The sequence below is a fragment of the Chlorocebus sabaeus genome, chromosome 13 (genome assembly GCF_047675955.1).
Source record: "Chlorocebus sabaeus isolate Y175 chromosome 13, mChlSab1.0.hap1, whole genome shotgun sequence".
Taxonomy (NCBI): Eukaryota; Metazoa; Chordata; class Mammalia; order Primates; family Cercopithecidae; genus Chlorocebus; species Chlorocebus sabaeus.
Genome location: NC_132916.1, coordinates 58,203,456 through 58,222,348, shown reverse-complemented (window position 1 = coordinate 58,222,348; position 18,893 = coordinate 58,203,456).

The following is an 18,893-nucleotide window of genomic DNA, read 5'->3' as shown; positions in this document are numbered from 1 at the left end:
TAGAAATAAATTCAGATCTATTAGTAATAGCAATTACTATAAATTCAATAGACTTGACAGTTAAAGTTATAGATTGCTAAGCAGAATGAAAGAAACATCTAAATTATGAGTAGAGAGAAAGGTCAAAAGTAAAGGGGAAAAGATATACTACACCCCAATCCACTAACATCATGGTGTAGAGATAGGCCAGTCAAGATAGTCTTCAAGGTCAAATATCATTAAGCATAAAGAGTATTGCTATATGATGATAAACATTTAATTGCAAACTATAAACTTTTTAGCATAGCCTCAAAAAATGTATAAGGCCATAAATCTACAATAACAGTGTAAGAATTTACAAATTCCTCTGAGCAACTGATGAATCAAGCAGCAAAACATTTTTATGAGTGTATTTAAAGTTTAGATAACATCATTAGCAAGCTTGAGATTAAGAAAAATGACCCCCAATGAAAGAATAAACCGTATTCTCTATTATACAAGGAGCAGTTGTCAAAATCAACCTTACCCAATAAACCATATTCTCAATTATACAAGGGAGAGTTGTCAAAATCAACCCTATCTACAATTTTGTAGAATTTTTATCATCTAGACCATTTTTCCATGTCAGAAATCAATAATAAATAGTTACATAGGGAAAATTTATATCTTTGAAAATTAATTTTAGAAAGCATTTCTAAAGAACTCATAGCCAAAGGTGAGTAATAACAAATACATGCCCAAATTGCAAGATACAATTGAAGCATGCTTTCTGGTGAATTTACAGCTCTAAATGCTTATACTAGAAAAGAACAAAGTTGAAAATAAATGAGCTAAGCAACTCAAGAAGTTAGAAGAACAACAAAATAAACACAGAGAAAGCAGAAGGAAGGAAACTATAAAGATAAGGGGAAATTAATTAAATGAAAAACAAATATACAGTAGAGAGAATCAACTAAGGCAAAAGTTCATTTTTTGAAAAAAACTAATAAAATAGACATTTTTGGGTTCTCAGAAAATATGAAACAACACAAATAAACAATATTAGAAATGAAAAAGAAAACAGTTATAGATAATGTTGACTAAAAAGTAAAACTATGAAATTAACTTTTGACAAACACAAAAACTTGGATAAAGTGAGAATTTCTTAGAAAAGCTACAGCTTAAGAGTGGATTCAAGATGAAATAAAATGCATGAATCTTCTTCTCCTCATTATATAAGTTTAATTAAGATTGGAAAGGTACTCACACAAAAGCCAGTTCCACATGGTTTCAGAGGTAATTTAAATCAAACAGTCAGAAAACCCTAATTTTTCCTTGAGAATCAAAAAGAGGGACATCTTCTAATGGTTTTACATGAGACTAGTATAACCTTGCTACCTAAATTGGATAAGGAAAATATTAGAAATGAAAATTATGGGCTAATCTCGCTTACAATCATAGATGTAAAATGCTAAATAAAACATTATCAATAAAATAAAAAATTAGATCAATTTAAACTGGGTTTTCCCAGGAATAAGAGGATTATTGAAAATAAAAGAATCAAAAGAATAAAAGAGGAATTAGTTTAATTCTTCAAACAAGAGATGAAGGATCATCTCAAAAGATGCAGAAATATTAAAATATTAAACACATTTTTATGATTAATGATGTAAACGATCTCTCAATGCACTGGTAGTGGAAAGCATCCTAGTTTGGCTTCCCCTAACAGCAGACACTGAGGCAGAGAAGCCAGTGCCTCTAGTATTTGGGAGATGATTCAAGAAACATGGATGAATCTCACAGATACCGGTTCAGTGAGACAAACTTCACAAATAGGCAAAACAGCACTATACATTGCTCAGGAAAATCTATGTACATAGTGGCAGCATAAAGCAATGCAAAGGAATGATGCACACAAAATTCAGAAGAGTACCTTGCTCTGGTGTTGGTGCATAGATTTCTTTGAGGAAGAGCAAACAGGGGTTTGAATTCTTTTAGTAAGGTTTACTTTCCTAAGCTAGGCAGTGATGTAAGTGGTTAATGTGACCATTCTTTATGTTTTTGTTAAAAAAGTAAACAAGAAAGAAAAAATATAGAAAAGATACATGTAAATATCAGGGCTATAGAGAACACAACTATAAGTAAACAACAGAGTACTGGCCGGGCACGGTGGCTCAGGCCTGTAATCCCAGTGCTTTGGGAGGCCAAGGTGGGCGGATCACGAGGTCAGAAGATCGAGACTATCCTGGCTAACATGGTGAAACCCCATCTCTACTAAAAATACCAAAGGAAAAAAAAAAAAAAAAAATTAGGCGGGCGGGGTGGTGGGCCCTTGTAGTCCCAGTTACTGGAGAGGCTGAGGCAGGAAAATGGCGTGAACCCGGGAGGCGGAGGTTGCAGTGAGCCAAGATCATGCCACTGCACTCCAGCCTGGGCGACAGAGCGAGCCTCTGTCTCAAAAATAAACAAAACAAAACAAAACAAAACAAAAAACCAAAAACGATAGAGTGCTATAACCAATACATTATAAGATATGCAAAGCATTGATCAGAGTGATTTGGGAGAGAGAGACAAAGAGAAAGAGAAAGAGAGAGAGGATATGTTATTACATATAGAATAAATAACTACAAATGAAACATGAAAATATAGTAAAAGTATTTTTAAAGATATGTGAACAAATTTGAAAAATTACAGAAATATAAATTGCCAAAATTGAAGAAATAAAAAAAACCTTGAGTACATTAATAACCATTAAAAAAAATCAAAGTAGAAGAAAAATATTCCACTCACTCCCAATTATAAGCCTTAGGCCCAGAAAGTTTCTAGATGAGGTTTACCAAATTCCTTGACTTCTTCCAGAAAATAGAAAAATAGCTGTTTGGCTTTTCAAATGCGGGTAGTAAAAACTGACTTTAAAACTGGATCAGAATAGTGCAGAAAAGGAAAATTATGGGCAATCAATATTTAAGAATGTAGATGTAAAGCTGCTAACTATAATATTGAGTAACCAAAATGGAGGACAGATACAGACAGATACAGAACATTCCATCCAACAGCAGCAGAATGTACACTCTTCTCAAGTGCACCTGGAACATCCTACAGGATAGTTCAGATGTTAGGCCACAGAATAAGTCCTAACAATTTTAAGAAGATTGAAATCATATCAAGTACATTTTCTGGTCAGAATGGAATGAAACTAGAAATCAGTAACGGGTGGAATTTTGGAAAATTCACAAATTCAGCAGGCCTTTCCTATCTGTGGGTTCCACATGGATTCAACCAACTGTGGATCAAAAATATATGGAGAAAAATATACAAAAGGGTATAATGGTAAAAGTAATACAAATAAAAAATAGAGCATAACAACTGTTTGTATTATATTTACATTGAATTAGGTATTGTAAGTAATCTACAGATGATTTGAAGTATCTGAGAGGGTGTGCAGAGGTTATATGCAAATACTATGCCATTTTGTATCAGGGACTTGAGCTTCTGTAAATTTCAGTATCCATGGGGGTCCTGCAACCAATCCGCAACAGATACTGAAGTGCTTCTGTACGTGGAAATTAAAAGCATGTTCCTGAACAACCAATGAGAAAGAAGAAATCAAAAGGAAAATTAGGCCTGGTGCGGTGGCTCATGCCTGTAATCCCAGAACTTTGGGAGCCCGAGGCAGGTGGATCACCTGAGGTTAGGAGATCGAGACCAGACTGGCCAACATGGGGAAACCCCATCTTTACTAAAAATACAAAATTAGTCCGGTGTGGTAGTGCATGCCTGTAATCCAGCTACCTGGGAGGCTGAGGCAGGAGACTCACTTGAACCTGGGAGGCAGAGGTTGCAACGAGCTGACTCCAGCCTAGACAACAAGAGTGAAACTCTGTCTCAAAAAAAAAAAAAAAAAAAAAAAGGAAAATTAAAAAATACTTTGAGACAAATGAAAATGAAAACACAACATGCCAAAACTTATGGGATGCAGAAAAGTAGTTCTAAGAAGGAAGTTTTTAGCAATAAACACCTACACCAAAAAAGAAGAAAGATCTTTAACAACTTAAAGTAACACCTCAAGAAAGAAGAAAAGGAAGTACAAATTAACCCCAAAGTCAGTACAAGGAAGGAGACAATAATAGAGCAGAAATAAGTGAAACAGAGACTAGAAAAACAATAGAAAAGATCAATGAAACTGAGTTGTTTTTTGAAAATATAAAATTGACAAATCTTTAGCCATACTAAGAAAAAAAGAGAGAAAATTCAAATAAATAAAATCAGAAATGAAAAGGGAGACATTACAACTGATACCACAGAAATATAAAGGATCATGAGAGACTACGATGAACAATTATACGTCTACAAATTGGAAAACATAGAAGAAATAAATTCCTGTACACATACAACCTACAAAAATATAACTCAAATAATGATGCAGAATGACAAAGTGACTCATCAAATGATACTGTGTATGTGATTAGTGTGATGGACTAAATCTCAAACATAAAACTTCAGAGTGGACTAGAATGATACACATAACACTCACGAAAGGGGATACTTTCTGTCACGGGAGACTGGGAGGCGGGATTCCAACTGTGGTCAAAGTCATCTTTAATTTTATCTAAAATTCTTCAACATTCTTTCTTTTTGTCTTTTACCCCTACACCCTTCCCATTCTTCTTCCCTCTTCCTTTCCCTTACTGCTTTCTTCTTTCTTCTCTTTCTTCTTTCTCCTTTTCTTTCTTCATCCCCCTCAACTTCTCCTTCACTCTCTCCCTTCATTTTTCTTTCTCTTACTTTCTTCTGATATAGACTTATGTTATGCACATAATATTCCAAAAATATACACATAAAACATTCCTGCAGTAAATGTAACAGTACAAATATGTACTTTCTAACTCTTAAATGTTATTTTTTAAGATAAAAAATTAAAAGAAGCCTAAATTTTGAAATAAGTGCATGTTCTTTGTGAACTACTTTATTCTAATTTCAAGAATTAGTCTAAATTTGGGCATCACTGCTAATTTAAAAAGTGTTTTATTGTGATTGTCTATAACTTTCAATCATCTCATAGAAGCACTGACTTACTTAGCATGGTATTCAGTTATTGTAAAAGAAAGACAAACCAGACAAAAAAATATGTAGTTTCATGTGGAAAGTTTCACTTCTTTTAAATACCAGAAATGAGTTCACATTCTCAGGGATGAAAGGAATGAATCTAGAATCCTTAAAAGGAATCTTTAACTTGCCTTGAAATAATGTGTATACATCAGTTCTCTCATAAGAATTAATTTCCCCAGAACTGACAACCTTTCCCACAGTCATGGACAACTTTGCTTATATTCAATGCCTGGAAGATTTCCTCATGGCCTGGATCAGAGTGGAAAACATTTCCACCAGGATAGTATCTTGAAGAAACAGTGACAACACCATTGTCTTTGGAAGAGAGGCAGCAACTGTCATGTGTAGTATTGCCTATCATTGAAAAGTATATTCCTGATGTGATGCTATTTGACAAGTGGTCAACATTAAAACTGGTTTTATTTTTCCTAAGAAACACAAAATGCCCGTCTGACTCTGATTTCCAAAGTGGGTTGGCACTGTTCATTCAATGACCGTTGAAAAAAATATGGAGTTCATTTGGATACTTTCTTGAGGTACTCTGGTGACCAGAGTAAAAGTACTGATGAGATTCTAAATGTTTTGAGGCCTCGCAAACCAGAGATGGACATAAAATGACATGGTTGTGTAATAGCTTAATTAATGCATGGAGCTCAGACTTTCAACCTAGAAGAAAATCTGCACTGAGTTTCTGGCTGTGCCAGAACACAGATAATTATAAACTCTCCCAAGGTGGTTGTTGATGAGATGATTAATGAAATGATGACTATAAAGTGCTAATTGTTTCTATGAGGTGTTACTTGGATCAATAAGTTAATCATGTTGTGTCAGTCTTGCTGTTGTTTCTCTTCCGCTTTTACTATTGTCTATTCTTTTCATTTGGAACTTATGGCATTTTTACCTTGTATAATTTCTTACCTGTATTATAAACATGACTCTATTACTAACTTTCCCTCTCTCAAATCCTTTAGAGAATATGGAATATAAACACTTTATATTTATTAATAGCTAAATTTTTCTAGATCTTAAATCCTTTGTGAGCAAGATTGAGTATAAGCAGATTAAACTAAGTAGTTCAATTTATCATGAATCTATGTGCCACTGTGTCAAACAGATGTAGAAGTTTTGAAATAATCTTATGTTTTGTGCCTTATCATTTTTCATAGTGCACATAGTAATGTCGATACTTTGTAAATCAGCAACCATAGACAAATTCTATTTAATTTCTTTAATAACAAACATATTGGCCTCAAATCTGTTTCTTGTTTCATAAAATAATGTGTGTATATTTGTAAACGTTTCTACCTGGCATTGCTTAACTTTCTTTTTCTTCTAGGATTTTAAATTGTATTTTTATCTCTGACAAAGTCTTTTATTATTTTGAACTCAGGCTTTAAGACACTATACACAGACACACCCCATATATAGAACATAGATACTGCAGGTAAAAAGTACACAAAAATTAAAGATTATAGTTATGTTTTACTACAGCCCTGCATTTGAGTTAGGAAAGCAATGTCAAAAATCCAAACGATGTTTTTTATTGCTCAGTTTAAGTGGTATTGTTGGAACACTTAACTGTATAAATATGTGGTTGATACTACTGCAAATACCAGTCAGTTCTAATATAGATATTGTTTCCATGCACTTGAATAATGTTCTTTATCTGGCTTCATTTCACTCCGTATTGGTGGAAGATGAATTCTGAAGAATCTCTGGGTCAAATATATAAATCTGTTTTAGTTTAAAAGAGTGAAAATGTAACTTGTATATAAACCAATTTAATAGATAAAAAGTGTAGTTTTATATTGAGTATGGGCTTAGAAATCTTGTATGTGCTATATTTTTAAGTCAAGTGTGAATCATTAGGACTTGCCAAGATCAAAAATGTAGAGTTGTGTAAGGCCGTGGACATTTGGACAGTTTTCTCTCCCCATATGAGTCATGCTAGGTCACATGTCCAAGTTTGAAATCACTTTGAATTACTGATTTTTTCCCACTCTTTTTCAGACTTTAGTTTAGTCCAAACTGGCTTGAAACCAAACTCAGTGAAATTGAAAAATAGGCTTAAAAATAAACCCTTCAGAGACAAAAAATATTTTCCACCTTCAATAATTTTTTAAGCATCTGGAATTTCAAGTTTGAGCTGTGACGTTTTTTGAAATTTGAATTTTGGATTTGGATTCCCTAATTTCGACATGAACTTCTGAATATGTTCTTCACTAAAAAAAAAAAAATTTAAACCTACAGCAAGTGTCAACAAATTTCCAATTGAAAAAATGACTTAAATTTTCTATCATAAAAAAAGCATCCTGGCCAGGTGCAGTGGCTCATGCCTGTAATCCTAGCACTTTGAGAGGCTGAGAAGGGCTCACCACTTGAGGCCTGGAGTTCGAGACCAGCCTGGTTAACGTGGCGAAACTTCATCTTTACTAAAAATATAAAAATTAACTGGGTTTGGTGGTGGGTGCCTGTAATCCCAGCCACTTAGGAGGCCGAGGTAGGAGAATCGCTTGAATTCGGGAGGCAGAGGTGGCCACTGCACTCCAGCCTGGGTGACAGAGTGAGACTGTCTAAAAAAAAAAATTAAAATGCATTGTAAGAGAGTTTGAGAGGAAGGAAAACATTACCCTATGAATGTTAGGGTAAGAAAAAAAGACTTGTGACATGTGATTTCAACATACGTTTAAAGTGTATATGAAGAATTGTCATTTTGATGAATGATGTGCCTTAATGGCAAGACCTCTTGTTGCAAAGTAAAAAAATCAAGTAGTGGCAATGGATGCATCATTGACTATTCCCTGAATTATAAAGGCTATTAATTAGTACCATACCGCATAATATACAATTTGCTGGAAACAATTTTAAAAATTTGTTGTTTAAGAGAAAGCAGGGTATTGTAGTCACACCATTGACAATATTATTTCTTATAAGATTGTTTTTATTTTTAAAATTATTTAAATTTTTTTTGATACAACAATAACAGAGGCTTTTCATTAAAAATTTAAAAATTCAGAATGAAATAAACAATGCGAATTCCAATTCCGTTACCTCTCTTCCTGTTTTCTAGGGGAGGCTTTATTAACATTTTGGCATGTGTCTCATTGTTTTTGAATCCAATAACGCAAAATACAAAAATATGTGAAAATATGGTCTTTCTCTCATGGACTAGGAGAAATGAGAATAACTCATTTCTCATGTCAGAATAACTAGTTCTTTTCTGCCTGGTCTAGTTGTATTTCTGTTTGTATGAAATTTGTTAAAATGATTTGGAGACGGTTTCCCTAAACAGTTTTGCCAGTCATTTTATTCCACTAAGTTTTGCAGTTTTCTCTAGCATAGAGAGGCAGTTCTGAAATATTTTTTTTTGGATGATGTATATGATAGACACATTTGGAAACAGAACTTTCTTTTTTTTCTTTTTACTAATGCAAGCTTTACTATACTTACATTTTCCACCTGAAGAACTTAGTAAATTGACATATGGACCAAAAAATTTTTATTGGAGGGTTTGTGATTCCAAAATGGATCAAATGGTAAGTGTAAATGTACAGTGTTATTTATCTCTAGAGAAATAAATTTGAGCTTCCTAGAAATGAGTGAATATGACTTAATTAAACTAACTGTTGGACAAAAGTCAGTATGAAATTTCAAGGGAAAGCAGTAATGACTCTTCTTGCTGTCAAATTTATGGGTAGATAGGCAGAACCTAGCACTTGCCTCTGGAAAACACATTTCAGAGCTCTTCTGAAGCGTTTCCACACCTTGGAAAATGCTGCTTATTTCCATAGCAAGCTGCTTCACACTAGTGGCCTTTGAATTTCTAGTTGTCACTAATTAGACACATTTATCCTATGTAACACTGCCGGTCCCCAAGTAATCCACAAATAACATTATCTATAAGTTCCTTGGCCGAGATAAGACATGGTGTCAGTTATTAAGGTCTTTTGTGGCTGGTGGTCCCTAGCATTTTCTTCTCCAACTTCTTGCTTGCTCTGTGAATCTTGTCTCTGCCTTAGTACTTAGCCCTATTTTTTCTATTCATATTTTCTTCTTCCTGACTCTCCTACTTTTGCCCAATATTCTTATCTTGTTCTTCAGTATCTCTTTTCTTTTGACTCCAATTACTTTTAATATTTGCTTTGACCTGTTTCTATGTGTTCCTCAATTAGTCACCATTACATTAGTGTTTGTTGCGTGGATTGAGCTAGTTTCACACTGTGCCTCTGTGCTTTGTTTTGCTATGACTGTCTTGGTCCTCTATTTTCCTCTTTATTCTTGCTGACAGCCAGTAATAATACTTTCATCTGTAATCTATACTTTGTGTCCCCATAGGCACACACACACACACACATATCTGAATAATTTAACTTTTGTAAACATATATATATGTATACATAGTGTATAAATTCATAAATGTTTGACCACGTATTTGTAATGTAGTCATTCTTTTATTTTTCTTTTTGTTTGACTCTCTTTCCCCTCTTTCCTTTCTGATTACCAAACCTTTTGCCTCTCAACTGTGAGGTAGCCATATTGGCAATCTAGTTTGTATACTACCATATTTTTAACTGTGCTTAAAAATCATATGCATACATACATGTAGAATATACACTTGTACATACAGAACACATACATATAAAATAATATGTATGTACACACACATACCACACACACACAGAAATACACACTCAAATGTATATGTACACACATATATGAGGGGAGATATTTAACATCCTTTATTGTTTTATATTTCCCATTTAACATTACCCATAAAAATCCTTCCAAATCTAATAATATGGTCCCACATTTTCAACAATAGTTTCAAAATATTCTATATGGTAAACATACCATTATTTACGCATCCTCCCATTAACTAAACCTTCACTTTGTCCAGCTTTTATTTCTGACTTCCATTTGGCCTCTTGGTCTTATGATTTCGGTTATATATTTGATCTTTCTCTCTGACCTAACCCAAAGAAAGACTTTTAATCCTAAAAAGACACATTTATTGTTGAAAAATATTTATAGGTATTTCACTTAGAACTGCTGAATAATAAATTACCCCCCAAACTCAGTGGCTTAAAATATTCATTTTATTTTGCTCCATATTTTGAGGGTGAAAATTCAGGAGTTACTCATGAGGTTGCAATCAGATATTGGCTGAGGCTGCCAATATTTAAAGGCTTGACTTGGTTCAATGTTCAAGATAACTTACCCTCATGACTGGCATTTGCTATTGGTGGTGTTGACTGGAGTACCTGTGGGTGAGAGTTCTCCAGCATGATAGGCTCAGAGTAATTGGACATCTTTCATAGTGGTTGGCTTCCCCTAGGGTGAGAAGTCCAAGAACATCAGGCAGAAGTTGTGTGATATTTTCTTACCTAGACTCAGAAGTCACATGGCATCACTTCTTTCATACTGTTGGTTGAAATAGTCATAAATACACCCACATAGATCCTATCTCTGGATAGAAGGAATGTCAAAAAATTTTGGATCCATTTTGAACAACCAATGTCTATGCTCTGGTCACAAATTATTTTAATTTCTCCTACATGCAAAATACAGTCATCCCCTCTCAAGATTCCCCTTCTCCTCTTTATCCCCCCAAGCATGTATCATCCCATTTCAGCATCAGGCTTGGAGATTCAGACTCTTCTTAACTAAACCAATGCTAGGAAGGAGTCTCTTCACATATTGTTCCCTGGGTTCATCTCTGTGAGTACCATTCTTTCTGATCTGAAGATCTGTGATATAAGAAACACATTATCTACTCCCACACTCCCAGTAGAAATTAGTGGAATAGACATTAGATAACTTAGAGATACTCTCATTTAAAAAGGGGGGAATGGAAGTGATAATCGCCACTGATTTATAGCGTGCCTGGAATAAGCTGAGCACAAATTGCCAATTTTAAATGAGGGATCAGTACTGTTGTCTGGGACTAATTGTCTGTAGATTTTAGTTTGCCCTCAGAATCTTGCTTCTATCTCTCTGATTCATCTTTCCTTTCCACAAGAAATGACCGGTGTGGCAGCTGAGTCATTTTTTTCAGTCTGCTTCCTGCTCAAAGGCATCCCTCCATTTTGTACTGTCTATGTTCATTTCAGTTCAAGCTTATACAATTCCTTTAAAAACTCTGTAAGCTTCTTGTGTACCAATTTAAAATCCACTCCATTAGATAAAATCCACTCCATTAGATAAAATCCACATGGACAGATCTCTCCCAGGTAAGTCCTTCTGTACCTCGGGCTCCCTATAAGGTGGTTATGAGACCACACTCTTAGCAGTCTTAGAAGCCTTATTATTTAACAGAAAGGCTAACCAGGCAATCCTTAAGATACTTAAAAGGCTTTTTTGTTTGTTTGTTTGTTTGAAAATGTCTCTGAGGCACCATCTAAAATGATTCTGAAGTTTTAAAAATTGCAGTCACAGCATAGTCTTCGTATTGACCATAAGATCACATTTTTCCAGATTCAATATTTATCCTAAGACGTTTTCTTATGTTTAGAATTTTTTCTGGGAGAGATTGGAAACAGAGTTGTATTCAGTCCATTAAGCCTTGGCTTCTTTCTATTTTCTCTACATAATCTTGGAAACAACATTTTCTTCTTTGGCTCATCTTGCTCTATCTATGCCTTATAAATATATGCTTAAAAGAAATCAATGGACTTTTTCATTCTGCCTAGTGATCTCCTTAGCCAAATCCATCACTTCCTGAGGCACATTTTCTATTTTCTGTTACTGCAGGAATGGTTTAGCTAAATTTTCCCACTATAGAACAAGAATTCCCTTTCCTCCAGCTTCTAATAACATTTTTCTCAATTACCTTGAAGCTCTCACTGAGTATTTTCGAGGGCCATTAGACTTCTGACAGTAGTTTCCTTAATCCTTCCAGCTTTTCCTCAGCACCCAAACTGAGTGTTCAGCACTCAGTCTCAAAGTCAATGCACATTTTTTGGGTTTTATTGTTGTTATTTTTGTTTTCAACAGTAACCCACTTCTAGGTAACTAATTCTGTTTTGATTACTATTGCTATGTAACAAATTACTCTGAAACTTAGCAACTTAATCTTTGTTTTGCTCACAATTTTATGGGCTAGGAATTTGGAAAGGGCTTGGAGGAGCGATTCTTGCTTCAAATCTCTTCTGCAGTTGCAGGCAGATATCAGCTGGAGATACAGTAGCCTGAGGATACAGTAGTTAAATTGAGGATACGGTAGCTCAGTTGGGCTTGATGTTCAAGATGCCTCCCTCATATTACTGGGAATTTATGTTGGCTGTTCAACAGGAGCTCACCTGGGCTTTTACTGAATGCCTACACATGGCCTGTCCAGCATGGTGGTTGCAGGATAGTTGGACTTATTTCATGGTGCTTGGCTTCTTCTAGAGAGTGTTCCAAGAGGATCAGACTGAAACTGTATTGCCTTTTCTGACTTAGCCTTGGAAACCACATCACTTACACTATATTCTATTGGCTAAAGCAATCCTAAGTTTTTCTGGTTTCAAGGGGATAGGACATAGATAGATCCTTTGATCTACCTTTTGATACAAGTGTCAAGAAATTTTTGACCCATACGTTAAATTCACCACACTAGGGTAAGTGTATCAACAAATGGCCTTGATAATCTGTTTGTTTACTAATTTGAGAGTAGAGCAAACTACTCACTTGAACAATATCCTTCATGCCATGTTGGTTAAATTATTCCTGCAGCTGGTCCAAATGTGGTATCTCTAGCAGTCCATCTTTTTTCTTTAATCACAGGACTGCTGAAAAAGCTGGCTGTAAAATACTAGACTCAGCATGTTGGCAAAAGAAAACAGGGCCCTCAACAAGGCATATCTGGTGACAAAAACAATTTTCAGAACTTTATCTTTCAATTGAGACATCTAGTTTACCCAGTCTTCTCTCTTAGCTTATTAAATAACTGCAAGGGGCACACCTAGACTTTGCCAGCTTTTTTTTTTTTTTTTCTAATACAGTGATGATGGGGTTTCAGGCGGCTCCTGCAGGATAATGTCTTGGCTTGACTAGTAAGTAACACTTTTATATGTGTTTTACAAAGATAAACAGCTAAATCAAAAGAATGCAGATACAGGTTTTCCTTGTTGGGAAAATGACTGGAGTCTACTGTAAACAGACATCCATGTAGCATATCAAGACTGTCATTAAATCCAGAGGTGACACTTGAGAAGCTCACAGGGGAACTAGTGGCTTTCAACTTGAATGGGAAAAGCGTTTGGAATTTTGGACCCACTTGACAGTGCTTTCTCATTATGGAGGCTGGCATCCCTGTTGCCTAGATTGGCATAGCAGCTTCAAATACAAGGAAAGAACTGAAAAATAGCCAGAGTATTAAATTTATTAGTTAATGTAATATCAGATAGGTCATCAAAGGGCTAAGAATTATTTCACTTAAGATGAAGATAAAAAGAATCAGAATTACGTCTTGATTAATCCTCTCATGCTCTATCTTTATCCAGGATAGTCTTGTCCTTTCTTGGTGGTCTGGTGACCTCTCTCTCCTCCACCCATTGGCTCTCCTCTCAAACATGTCCATTGCAATACTGGATCTTTAATTTTCCCCCAGATTGTTAAACTTTTTATAGAGAGCTCCTTTTGCCTTCTCAACTTAACCAAAACACGAGTTTGCTCTGATGGCACTCCCTTCCTCAAACCCAGCTGGAGGGGAGGCTGTCCATTCTCCCTCTCCCCAGGTCCTGGGGTTAGAAGATGAAACCAGCTTTCTCCTAGCTTTCTTACTTGACCACTCTGTGATATTGGCACAAATCTTTAAATCCTCTTTCTGAAAACTCTCTGCTCTCTTGGTTTCCAATATGTTATTCTCTGTGATTATAACCTTTCTTCATAGACTTTTTGTATTGGTTCCTTCCCTTTTCCCTGCCCTCTCAGGATTGGTATTCTCTTGGTGTTTTCCCTGTCTAAAATCATGTCCATAATCTCCAGCTTTCTCCAAATCCTCATCCTCTGCTTCCCCAATATATTTATTCTTTTTCTGTAGTTCTTATTTTAGTTAATGGTATATTCATCTGGTTGACCACCAAACTGAAAACCTCAGGGTCAACCCTTATCCCAAGGTGTAGTCAGTGACCGCATATGGTAGATGCTGCCTCTAAATTATTTCTCAATTCAATCTCTATCATTCAGTAACTGTCATTGTCTTAGTTCAGACATCATCGTCTCTAATCTGATCTTGGGAATCTCTTACGTGATTTCACTCCCTTTGGGCTCTTACCCTACAAACCGATTCTCCATAGTGATCTTTCCATTACACAAGTGGAAATATGTTATTTTCTTTTGTCAAAGTCCCTTGTGGTTCTTTGTTTTCTGCAGGATTAAATTCATTAAACCAGCTCAGCTTTCCAGGTTCATGTCCTGCTTGTTCTTCCTAGCTTTATGGGGCAGCTTTCTACTTCTTTAAAACAGCATGTAATATGTTCTTTCACGTACAGACTGGATACACTTAGTAACTGGAGTGTTTTCCTTCCTTGTTCCTTCTTCCTTTGAAAATCAACCCTTTTCAAGACACGGCTCAAATATTATCTCCGTGGTTGAGTTTCTTCTATTATAGCACCTAAGAAAGAAAATGGAATAAACAATATTTACTGAAAGTTAGGTGTTTTGCCAAGTGCTTAAAAGTTGTAATTTCATTTGATTTTCATAACAGCTCATGCAGTAATTATTATTACCCTATTTTATAGATGAAGAAACTGGGCTTTAGAGAGGAGGGATAACTTCTTGAGAATGTCAATTTACTGAGGGCAAAGATTGTGTCTACTTAGCTCTATGCCCCCTCAGCACCTAATTCACTAGCTAGCAATAGTAAACATTCAATAAATATTTATTGAAGGAAGACTAATGAAAGGCTATTCCATTAAAGCTGGAGTTACAAAGAGATAAAAATCTGTAACAGAAATTCTCAAAATAGTGGGGGTTATTGTAACGTGGGATAGAAAATAGGAGTAGAGACAAAGGAGGGAAAATGGGGAAAATGTTTTTTTCAAAAAGGAAATGTAAGACTTGATTGATCTCAAGACAGTAACACTTTAATGTTGATATTCATAGGAATACATGGACATAAAGATGAGGAAAGGGTTTCTCTCTTCATATGATGTTTGTGGATTGTGTCAAATCAATAAATCTTGGTAGATAATAATGTACCAAATAAAAAGTAGGAAAAATGAATACAATAGGACACCCAACAATTTATGTATTTTTAAGTTGACATCATTTCCCAATGTGTTAAAAAATCATATGATTTTGGTTTTTGCCTCTTCAGTCTATCTTACCACATTATGAATGTTTTACAATTCAGCTAAATTTCTAAAAGTTAAAAACTGAAAAGTAATTTCAAAGCTCTTTAAGGCTTTTATGTTTTTAAAATATGTATTAATGTTTACTTAACTAATATTTGAGATTTATATAATTTTGCCCTGCATTAAATGATAATGTTATAAAGTTTCAGGTGGATCAACATATAAAAAATTCAACTATGAAAATATTAAAGTGCACGTGGATATTTTTAAAAAAGAAATGCAAAATAAACATGAAACTTCAAGGCAACAGGTGATATTTGCCATGGAGGACAAATTTTATGTATTTTTTTTCATAAGGTACCTCTAAAATAGACCAAGAACTCCTGGAATTTTAGTGGGTGGTTTTGAGAACGTTCTAGGAGCCCAAACACCTAGTTGTAAATTGAACAAAGTGAGGCAAGAAGGTGAGTGGGATTAATTAAGGGTCATACATAAAGTAAGATTAGAGCCAGTGACCATCACCCAAAACATTTCCAAGTCTTTGATTTCTTTTTATTTTCACAGTTACTATAAACTAAAATAAGTGCTTTATTATCAATGGAGGAACAAAGCCATCTAGTTGATGACATCAGTACATTGGCAGCTTCTGTGGTTTGTTAAGGAAGGGGGGATTCACTTAGGTTGTCTTTCTGTCGCCTTCCCTAGGATGGGCCCCGTGAGGGCGAACACTGCAGAGTCAGAGGCATAAAATGTGATAAATACCCTCAAAATATGGTTTGAGCTTCTAACTTGAGGAGTCACAAGAAACATAACTTAGAAAGAGGCAATTAGGAAGGATGTGCTTATCTTAGGTTTTCCCAGATTAAATATAACCTTGCATTTGAGTATAAAACTGCCAGAGCTAGTAATACTTTGGTTTATTTTAGGGGGGAAGGGAGGGCGGATATTCAGACAAGTCAATTAAAAAAGAAATTCTTGCTTAAGAATTATCTTTATGGCTCACAACTGTAAACTGTTCTATATTCTCTATTTATTAAATAAAAATTATTATTCATGGCCTCTTCACTCCTTTTCATGCTCTAGTCTTAAGTTTTACTCAGAAGTGTAGAAGGATCTGCTTTTACTCAGAAGGGTTTTGAAGATTTCCAGAACCAGGGTCCTTGCGTTTCTCCCACTAGTACTTATCCGAAGCTGAGGGATCTGCTTGGGGCTCTGTGAGAGCAAGCCCTTTGATTGTCCTGCTTTTGGCCAGCTGCCAGCTTTGCTGCGTGATGATTAAGTGTGCTTTTACCCAAAAAAGTTCAGAAAAGCTTTAATTATTCTTGAAAACCAGAAAGTGTTATCAGACTTTGTACACAATTGGAAGCCAGATGATGACCAGCTTTTCTTACCTCTAGACAGATGCTGCTACAAAGAGACCAATCAACAACTGCTCAGCAGAGATACAGATCTGAAGCACAGAAGTGCAATAGACACTCCTCATGCCTTCGCCAGGTACCACTGCACTCCTCTATCTCATGTCATTTCCTGCCCACTCCTCTGGCCTTTCCAAATATCCAGGTATTTATTGGAATTTTTATTATGCCACATGCACAGCCTTATATTTTCTATATGGAGGGTAGGTAGCTATAGTTCATTTGACCTTGCCTGCCACTTTATTCAAACCAGCACAAGGACTCTGAAAAACATCAAGAAACATTATCATAGTGAAAGAATGAAATAAGGTTTAGGTGCAAAGTAGAGGGAAGGGGAAAAGAGCCTATTTACATTTAGTAGGTGATAAAAGTAAGTTCTTACATTATTTGAAGTAGGTAATACATATTATTTTATGGAACAAATTGTAATTTAACAAGTAATTATAATTTAAATATAGGACATCTTGTTATAAGCAGTACAATAAGTTGTTATCTACAGTACTGTTTATAATAAGATGTCCCATATTTTAGGTATTTTCTTACAGTGGAGAACTAAAAATCAATTTCTGATATTTCTCCAATCTGCCAAATAAGATCATTTTCTTACCCCCACCTTGACTCAAGCCTCATGTTCCAGCTTTTTTATTTGTATAACTCTCACCTTCTGGACCCAAGGTGGGAAGAGAACCATTTTCAGCCCTGAATAGACACTCAGTTTTTTGGCTTTCACTAAACTACACAGTCAGATCCAGGTAGGCAAAACAAGTTGGTCTCATTTTGCTTGAAACCTGCTTAGTCAATGCTGATTAAACCTGAATTGCCTTTGTGGTTTGGTCACAGAGTTGGTAACTGAACCTCATTTGATTCAGTCACTGTTGTTTACCAAACTTTCATCCTCCTTCAGTACTGGCCCAGAGTAGGATTCATTCAGTCATGAACTTCCTGGTTTAATATGCACTAGCCGCTAAGGGAGATAAAATAAATGAGATGGATATAGCCCTGAATTTGGGAACTTAAGGTCTATTTGGGAATACAGATCACTAAGCAGGCAATTACACATCTCTTAAGTGCTGGGAAAGAGAAAGAACACTGTGTTATGTAGTCACCAAGGGAGGATGCATAATCCTGCCCTGAACATCAGGGAAGGCTTCCTGGAAAAGATGGCATGTAAGTTGAGGCCCACAGGATGAGTTGGAGTTAGCCAAGTGACACTTGGAGAAAAGAGTGCTTCAGATGCAGAAGAGAGTGCTTTGGGGTAAGTAGAAGTCTGGAGAAGAGAGGGCATGGCATGTCTGAGGAAAGGAAAGGAATTCCACATTAGTAGATCATAATGTATGGATTTAGTAGGCAAGGGTGGGACTAGGAGGTGGGGTGGGGGACAGAATAAGTAATGGCTTCACTGGGCTTTGTGAACCACATGGCTCAGATTGAACTTTACCTTGAGGGTTTTGGGAAATGCCTGGAAGAGTAATGTGATGGGATTTGTGTCTCTAAAAAGATCATGCTGGCTAAAGGAAGGAGAATGGACTGGTGCGACACAGTTAGGGAGCTGCTGCATTAGCCCAGCCAAGGGGCCTGTTCCAGTTTGGTAGCATTGAGCCTGCAGGGAAGCCAGTGGACAGGAGATAGGTTTAGGAGGTGGAATTGATACACTCAGTGATTGATGAGATTTAGGGAATCACAGAGTGGAAGGAGGCGTGCATAATACCTCTGTTTCTGGTTGAATAACTGTATAAATTATGGCTTTTTCCTTGAGGTAGAAAAGAAAAAGCTTTGGTTTTTCCTAGTTTCCTGTGATCAGCCATACTTTCTTAACAATTCTTCCCTTTTTCCCTCTTCTCACACTCACTGGTCTTGTCTTTCCCTCATTTCCCTGTTTTCTCTAAGGTTGTTTAGGCATTCAGTAAATACCTGAACAACTCTAGCCTTGCTCTCTTGACCTGGAAATATGGGAGAGACTGTTCAATCTCTCTAGTTATGTTTACAAAGAGCCATGAGCCTCTGGAGGGAGAGAAAAAGGTCAAGAATGAATATTTCCCATTAGTGCCAAGCTTACCTGAAAGAGCTCCTGGCTTTGTCCCATTTTAGAGGAGCTTAACTTTTCTCATTTGGAAAACCTTGCTTCATTATGTTC